The sequence below is a fragment of the Papio anubis genome, chromosome 12 (genome assembly GCF_008728515.1).
Source record: "Papio anubis isolate 15944 chromosome 12, Panubis1.0, whole genome shotgun sequence".
Lineage (NCBI taxonomy): Eukaryota > Metazoa > Chordata > Mammalia > Primates > Cercopithecidae > Papio > Papio anubis.
The window spans coordinates 5739940-5748721 of NC_044987.1; positions in this window are offsets into that span (position 1 = coordinate 5739940).

Consider the following 8782-nt stretch of genomic DNA (forward strand, 5'->3'; position numbering starts at 1 on the left):
AGAATATCATGCAGACAAAACAGTGTCAGCTGTCACCAAGTCATTTGCAATTCGTGTTCTTAATTCTCTAAAACATTTTGAAAAGCATCCTAGATTTCTCAGCCACTAGTTATGTTTTAAGCTCAGCAAGTAGTTCTCAAACTTCAGAATCCATTTAGAACACCTGGAGAGCTAGTTAAGATTCTTGAGCAACCACCAGATGGTCTGATCCATTGCGTCTGGGATTGGACTTACAAATCTAGTTTTGGTACCCATGCCATGTACCTGGTGCACATGGCTGAGAAATACAGATCTAGGCAGCGTATTTAATGTGCTTGCAGAGGGAGCCGTCTCTTGTTCATTGAGGTTACCACCTTTTCCCATTCACACTTTGGTTCCCCTTCACTTTGGTGACAGAAATGTGTCATTAATTTCTCTCTCCTCTTGGTATAAATATTAAGCCCCAGACTCATTTGTAACGATGGCATGCAAAAATTAAAACCAATTGAACTGAACAAACTATAGAAAATGCAGCGTTCTTTAAAAAGGAGGTAAAATACTGCTGACTGAATAATGCCTCCTATTATATGCTTATATTGTTAAGACAACCTGAGACATTTGGTCTGGTTAGGGAAGTGTAGCTAATTCATATTTGCTTTTTGACAGCTAACTTTTTCAAATACTGCACTCTGGCTGGGTGTGGTGACTCATGCCTGTAATCCCAGCACTTTGGGAGGCCAAGGTGGGCCGATCACCTGAGATCAGGAGTTCAAGACCACTCTGGCCAACATGGTGAAACCCTGTCTGCTAAAAATACAAAAATTAGCTGGGTGTGGTGGCACACCTATACTCCCAGCTACTTGGGAGGCTGAGGCAGGAGAGTTGCTTGAACCTGGGGGGCAGAGGCTGCAGTGAGCTGAGTTCGTGCCACGGCACTCCAGCCTGGGCGACAGAGGGAAACTGTGTCTCAAAAACAACAACAACAACAAAAAAATCAAATACCGCACTTATGGAAAACAAATAGCTCATAGGACCAAGTGATGTTCCTTCTTTTCTCACCAAAACTTTTACAAGAACTATCGTCATGTAATTAGCTTAAGTTTTTTTCATTGTTTATCAATTCTGGGCAACGGTATAGCAATGTTTTTAACAGCAGTAACGAACTATGCTTACTATAGTGCCAGTTGTTGTGAGCCTTTTGCATCCTGTTAACTTATTTATTTCTCATAACCCATCAGTTTGCTGGAGTCAAACCAGGCATACAAAGGTTCAACGCTCTGCCCAGTGGCATCCAGTGAGTAATCCGTGTGGAGCTGAAAGTCACACCTGCACACACTGACTCAGAGCAGACTTTAGAGTTGGCTGGTTGACTCTGGACTGCTACTAACTCTAAAACGTCTACTGACCCACTAAACCCTCTAAAATTATTTCTAAAACTCTGATGAAGCCCTGACTTCCTGATCTCTAAAGTGGGAATAATAGTACTTATGAAGGGTTGCTGTGAGGATTCAGTTAGATAATAGATGTTTGTACAGGGCTCAGCAGGAGAGCAAGTGCCAAATAAAAGTTACCCAGAACTTATACTTTGAAATGGTGCAAGACCATGCCATAATAAAAGGGAAGAGAGCTGTATTATGCTGGTATCATTAAGCATTTAACCACTTTCAATTGTATCATTAAGAATTTATTAAGGGTCAACCTTTCTGAAAAAATAAACGGGAAGTTCTCCCATGGTTGGATCTCGCAGAAAGAGAGCCTTGGCAGTTAAAATGGGACTTCACAGGGAATCCTATAGCATGATGTAGTAGTGGAGAAGGTCCTTGCTTACCATGAAGTCTGAATAACAACCATAAAATCTTGTGGGATTATTCAGTGGAAACCGTTATCCAGATAGCACCGATTATGACTACTGAACTGTGTCTACATTTCAGAACAATGTCTAGTGCTAGGCTGTCTATTCCATCTGTCAACTTTCCAGTTCAGGGAAGTGGTCTCAGGAGCCTCTCTGAGCCTCACCTTCTCTGCTAGTGGTGGTGCCTTCTGCGGGTATCGCGTTCTCGTATTGCCCTAGTTACTGATAGGCTCATTCGATACGCGAGATGGCAGGAGTAGAAGCAACATGGTGAATTTCTGCAAAAGAAGTGATGGGGGAGAACAGGCCTGGTATTTTACAAAACAGTTGCTAAAGAGAGATGGATTTGACTGGCTCTCCATTTCTGGATAGTGAAACTTGGTGAATAATGAAGTTTTGTTTTGTTTTTTGAGACACAGTCTTGCTCTGTCACCCAGGCTGGAGTGCAGTGGCACGATCTCGGCTCATTGCAACCTCTGCCCCCAGGTTCAAGTGATTCTCCTGCCTCAGCATCCTAAGTAGCTGGGACTACAGGTGTGTGCCACCACGCCTGGCTAACTTTTGTATTTTTAGTAGAGATGGGGTTTTGCCATGTCGGCCAGGCTGGTCTTGAACTCCTGACTTCAAGTGATCCGCCTACCTCGGCCTCCCAAAGTGCTGGGATTACAGGTATGAGCCACTGGCCCTGGCCTCATTATTCTTAAACACATACATTTTCCTGGCTCAAGATCAGTTAAAGCAAAATGCATTTCCAGAGAAAAGAGCATAGCAATTGCACTGATAGTAGCTAATATCATTAAAAATTTGTTGATCGATGATCATGTACCAGGCTATCCTAAGTATTTTGCATATATTAATATTAACTCATTCTAACAATTATGTGAGGTAACATTTTTTCTTTTATTGCCACTTTACAGGTAAATTAAGCCTAGAAAGTTGTCAGTAATGTGCCTGAGTGTATATCTCCGAGGTTAAGTGGGATTCAGGCCCAGGCTCTATGACCCCAGAGCCTGCAGTTTTTATCACTGTTTTACTGCATGCCCGCTGTGTATCCTTAAAGATCATGAACCCCTAACATATAGTTGTGCCTGCGAGGCTAAGACACTGTATTGTTGATCTGCAGGGAGTGCAACTCCTCCCATTAGTCAGGTAAGGCTAGGGTTATGCTGTAGTAACACAACCAAAATCTCAATGCCATAGACATAAAAAGAGGTGTTTTTCCTGCTCAAGGCAAACCTGCTGCAGGTCCAGGCAACCTTCCTGGGTAACAGTCCTCTGAGCAGCCCTTGGCATCCCTTACCCCCATCACCTAAGACTGAATTCCTGGGATGGTGTGGCATGGGAGGAGAACACTGGAGGAGCTTGCCTGAGTAGTTAAAATGTGGTCCAGAAGTCACACACGTCGTTCCTGCTCACAGCTCATCAGATAGAATGAGTCTCAAGGCCGTGCCAGTACAAGCAAGGTGCGAGTGAAAGGCAGGAGACCACCTGTCTGGAAGGAGAGCAAAGCTGGGAGCAGTGCACAGCATGGAGGTCTACCTCCCACTCCACTCTCGACTCAGGTTCTCCCACGACATCTGTCACTGACAAGGGCGGCAGCATGCGGAAGAAGAGTGCTTTAGCTTCCTGCAGCAGAAAGCGACAATTAAGCCCCAAAGACAAGCTTAAAGACTAGCGGTTTATAGGGCAAAAGAAATTGAGGGGCAGCATAGGTCGCCAGATGAGGTGTCACTCTTGAGACCTCATAATGGCAGCAAAAGGTTGGTCCTGCATCCACAAGCTTCTAACCATATATTGGAGAAGAAGCTTCTGGAAATAAAGAGAGGGTGTGTCTTGCTCCAGCTGCAGAGATGTGGAAGATATGCAAAGGGACAGGGGATGTTCAATGAATGCTGCTGAGAGTCAAGTACAGCCATCCTCCCTCTCTCTGCCTTGTCACTGCCGCCTCATCAGCCTCCTCGTCCTCCCATAAACATGCCAAGTCCACTTCCACCTCAGCCTTCGTGCCGACTGACACTCCTCCCCCTGGGGTGCGTAGGCCCCAGGTGTCTATGTGGCTCGCTCCCCCACTTCAAGTCTTTGCTCAAACACCACCCCCTTAGAGAAGACTTTCCTTGACCATCCTATCTCATGTAGCATGTCATTACTCTTATCCCCTTGCTTGCTTTTTGTTATTTATTTTTTATCTATAGTTTCTCTGGAATGTGAACTCCAAGAGGACAAGAACTTTGTCTTGTTCATTTATATCCTAGTGCCTGAAATAATGCTATAGCATAATATGTGCACCAACCTTTCCTGAAGGAGTGAGCTGATGGTCCCTAGTATCCATGTGCAGGTGACTTTCAGCTCCACACGGATTACTCACTGGATGCCACTGGGCAGAGCATTGAACCTTTGTATGCCTTGGTTTCATCTGCAAACTGGTGGGTCATGAGAAAGAAATGAGTTAACAGATGCAAGAACTCACAACAACTGGCACTATAGTAAGCATCGTTCATTACCGCTGTTAAAAACATTGCTATACTGTTGCCCAGAATTGATAAGATACAAAAAACTGAAGCTAATTAGGTGATGATAGTTCCTGTAAAAGGCAGGTGCTGGGAACCCCTTTGTACTGAGTGTTGAAATATAACAGGGCATCTTACTTCAGTAGCAAGGATGAATCCCATCATTTGTTTGGTTTACTTTCATATGTTACAAGCACCTGGACTACTGGTGTTGGTTGCTGGTTACAGAAGCAAAGACAAGTAGGCTTACATGATCTAAAATGCAACTGCCAGAGTGACTAAACACTGGTAGAATTAGTCATAAAAGGAGATCAGTTTCGAGCAGTGCTTGGAAAGTGGGGAAGGGGTTAATTGCAGGAGAGGAAGGCTGATATTCTAGGTGTCCAGGAAAGACTTTTTTCCCGTACTCACATCTACCCTACAAAGCATCTTAGGGTGTGGAACTGAGAAGGTGTCATGGGAACTCTCTTCCAGGCCACAGCAACTTTGGAAGAGAAGGAAGAATGAAGGTTTGGATCGTTTACAACAAGCATGTAGGACCTATGTACTAAGATAGGAAAATCTAGGAAAATATGAGTGAGTGAGTTCCTGAATGATCTGCTTCTCTAAGTTACATGAGTTTTAGAGAAGACAACAGTGATGTTACCTAGACCCTATAAAGTTACTGGACTCCCAATACCCCACATGCCCTTGAATCCCAGGAGCCACAGTAACCGTCTGAAAGGAGTGGCCATGACAGGATTTCACCGTTGCCGGGTCCGGCAATAGAGATGCCCCCCTTCCGGAGTGTTCCTCTCGGTACCACTTTGCAAGTATTTTACTTTGATTATGGTGGGAGATGGTTCTGTTCCTACCAGTGTTTTGTAATTATTAGGTTCCTAAAGGCTATACTAGCTCTCTTATTTTTATGACCCTTCTCTAAAAAGCTAAAACATGCAGGCGTAGCTTCCTTGAGGCTAGGAAAAAGCATCCAACATTGGACTCAAAAAATACTTTGCTACACGAATTACAAATGTGCGTTCCCTAACAATGGCCTCTCCCCCTCTCGGGTCATCTCCTTGGCTTTCTGGGATGATTGCCTCTTGCAACGAAGGGCACCTTTGGTTCCCTACCTTAGAGAATGTGACTGACTGCTGGTCCAAAGCCGTCCGTTTTGTCCAGTGAGGCACCTGACAAGCTCCTCAGCAGCACATGCAGCTAACCTATAACTCACGTGGCAGTGAAAGAGGAGGCTCGGGAGGGAAAGGAAAAGCATGAGAGCCAGCCCAGATATAAGCAGGGCTCACAGAAGAAAATGACTTAGGCTTGTTCTGATGGACCTTGAGCAGTGGAAGCAATCAGAGATGGGTGACCATCAAGCAAGGGTGTTGTAGGGGATGGAAACACAGAATGGGTAATTGGAGCAAACCTGGAAGTCCCTCCCAAACCTTGTGTGATGTTCGTGGAGCCATAAGGAAATGGCCTGTGCCGCCCGGAGGGGAGCTCCCTGCCCAGCTGCCCGGCGCACACAACTCCTCCCCACTGGGGCACCGTTCTCCCCTCTCGCTCCTCTTGGCACCTGCCCCTCCAAAGACTTCCAGGAGCCTTAAATTAAATCCAAATGGTTCACTTTGGCCTGTGAGATCTGCCTCTCTGATTTCATCTCCTCTTCCAGGTTCCCGTGCAAGCCGTGCCCTCTGCCTCGAGCGCTTTTCCTAGCCAGGCGAGGCTGCTCCTCCTCCGTGTCTTGCGTCAGAGACCTGCCTTGATGACCCAGTTTGATGTAGTCACTTGATCACCTCACCCTCTTCATTTTCCAAACAGAACTTCTCATTCAGAAGTTATTTTTATTTATCGGTTTATCTATTAATTGTCTCTATCCTTTCGCTAGCTCATAAGCTCCATGAGAGCTTGATACATGGCATGCGCTCACTTATGTTTGTTTAATACATGCACCCATACATAAAGCTGAGAAAGGAAGGGGTCGCTGGAAACAGTCACTTTAACAAACTTTATTATTTTGCCTAAGCTCAGCCTTTGGAAAGGAGAGGAATGTCCTTTGTAACCACAAGAAGTCCCTTCGGTCTCCATGCCTACTGCACAGAAACTGGTATTTTTAAGAAGCCGCCAGATGGTGCTAGTGATACGCTTTTTCCTCACCAGTGTTCCTGTTGATGGGAAAAATTCACTGAGCTTCCCAGTGAGATAGGAGAGGGGATGGAATAGGTGCCTCAGTGTGATTCTTCCTCATCTCTTTTCACCCCACTTTTACAAGGGTAGTTTTAAGGGCAGTGACCAGGCAGCAAATGCTGGATGCTGATCAGGACAGCTGATGCGCTGCCTTTTTTTTTTTTTTTTGGAAGTTGCCCTGAAAAAAAGAAGGCTAAGATGAACAGGTTGGATAAAAATCGGAAGAACTCAAGCGGTGGTGTGCTTTCATTATGAGACTCCATGATTTCTAAGGATGATTTCATGTTTTTAAATTCTCAAGTATTGTTTATTGACATTTTTAGAACACGGTAGGCAGCATCTAGACCCTGGCTTTTCACTTTCAGATGCTAAGTCCAGGCAGGGCTTCAGAGCCCCAGCAGAGTTTCCAACCCTGGACGCTTCCGAGGCCCGCACAGAGCTTTTCAAAAATACAGATTCCCAGGCTTGCTCCAGCAAAGCCATTGTGTCTTCGTGGGCCCTGGAATGTGTATTGCCAACAGAATTTCCCAGGTGATTCCATTCCATCCACACATTAGGAGCCACTGTTCCTGGGGAAGATCGATCTCTCCAGGCTCCCTTCTAGGACCTGCCACTTCTGCTCACTGGTTCTGGGCTTGAACCTGGCCCCAGTCAGAATCATCCAAGTTTTGCTTCATGGAACTTCATTGTTAACGGGAATCTCTCCAACCCACCCCTCCCCGGAAGGTGGCATGATCCCATAGGTTTAGAAAATAAGGGATTAAGCTGGTTGGCTTTGAACTGCGTAATTAATTTCTTAGATATCCACGCTATACCATAGTACTTTCTCAGAGGAAGCATACAGTAGGGATCACAGAACACTTTATTCACAGAGCAACTCCTCAGAACAATTTCAGGGGCCTGGCGCGGTGGCTCACACCTGTAATCCCAGCACGTTGAGAGTCCGAGGTGGGTGGATCACCTGAGGTCTGGAGTTCGAGACCAGCCTGACCAACATGGGAAACCCTGTCTCTACTAAAAATACAAAAATTAGCTGTGCATGGTGGCGGGTGCCTGTAATCCCAGCTACTCAGGAGGCAGAGGCAGGAGAATTGCTTGAACCTAGGAGGCGGAGGTTGCAGTGAGCCAAGATGGTGCTATTGCACTCCAGCCTGTGTGACAAGAGTGAAACTCCATCTAAAAAGCAAACAAACAACAAACAAAAACCAAAACATTTCAGGATACGTCATGTAGTTAAAAATAACCTGGACTAGGTGTCAGAAATTTTTGGTTTTGGTCATAGCTTCCTTATTAAGAACCATGTGACTCTTCTGTTTGTACCTGCTGGATTCCACATGGAATTGAGGAAGCTGACCACGTGACTTTGGTAAGTTACTTCTTTTCAAAGCCTCTATGCCCTATCTGTAAAATGGGGATAGTAACTGTGTCATGACTCCCACAGGGCTGTTGAGGAACACATCAAGTAACCTGTGAGAAAATGCTCTGAGAAGAGTGAAATACTGCACAGTGGAAGGTAAGGTCATGGCCAGTGGGATGTGAGAATTAGTCCAAAGCACCATAGGATTGAAGGTTTTCACACCAGCACAGCCACCACCTGTAGCACAGCTTTTCTGTAATGAAAATAATACAAGTAATTAGTTTTAAAAGTCAAATCGAATCACAAGGCTTATGATAAAACAGCAGGTCCCATTTCTCACTTTCTATTGCTCAGAGCCAAACTTTTCAAACTCTTTTGGATGTTTCTTCTGGTATTTACCACCCTATGTCTAGATAATGTGCTAGTTCTAGATTTTTCCATATTAGACGATCTGTACTGACTTCCTAATAAGGAGGAAGAGGGTAACACTTCGCTAAAGCAGGCCACTGCCCTCCACATCCCACCAACACACACAGGCTTCCCCAGCCCCATTTTCCTGTGCTAGTCAGTCCAGAACCCTTTAATCAATAGTCAGGATTCGTTCTGTGCCAATTCCTCCATCCTCAGCCTCTGCTGTGGAAGTGTTCATTTCCGCCCACTATCAGGGATCTCTGTTTCTTTGTGTTCTTCCTCTTAGAGGCAGGTAAGAGAGCGCTCTCCTGGAGTGCTGATGCTTCACCCTCCTGCCAAATCCAGAGTAGCTCTTCTCTGGGCCTGAGTCACAGCTGGGATAACTGTGGGGTTCCCTTTACCTCTCTGGAGAGGAATCCCTGGTTTCCTGGATCCCGTTTTCCTCTGTCTTATGTCATTCCCTCTTTATAGTGCGAAAGGTGCAAGGGAAGTAATTTTTGTAACCTT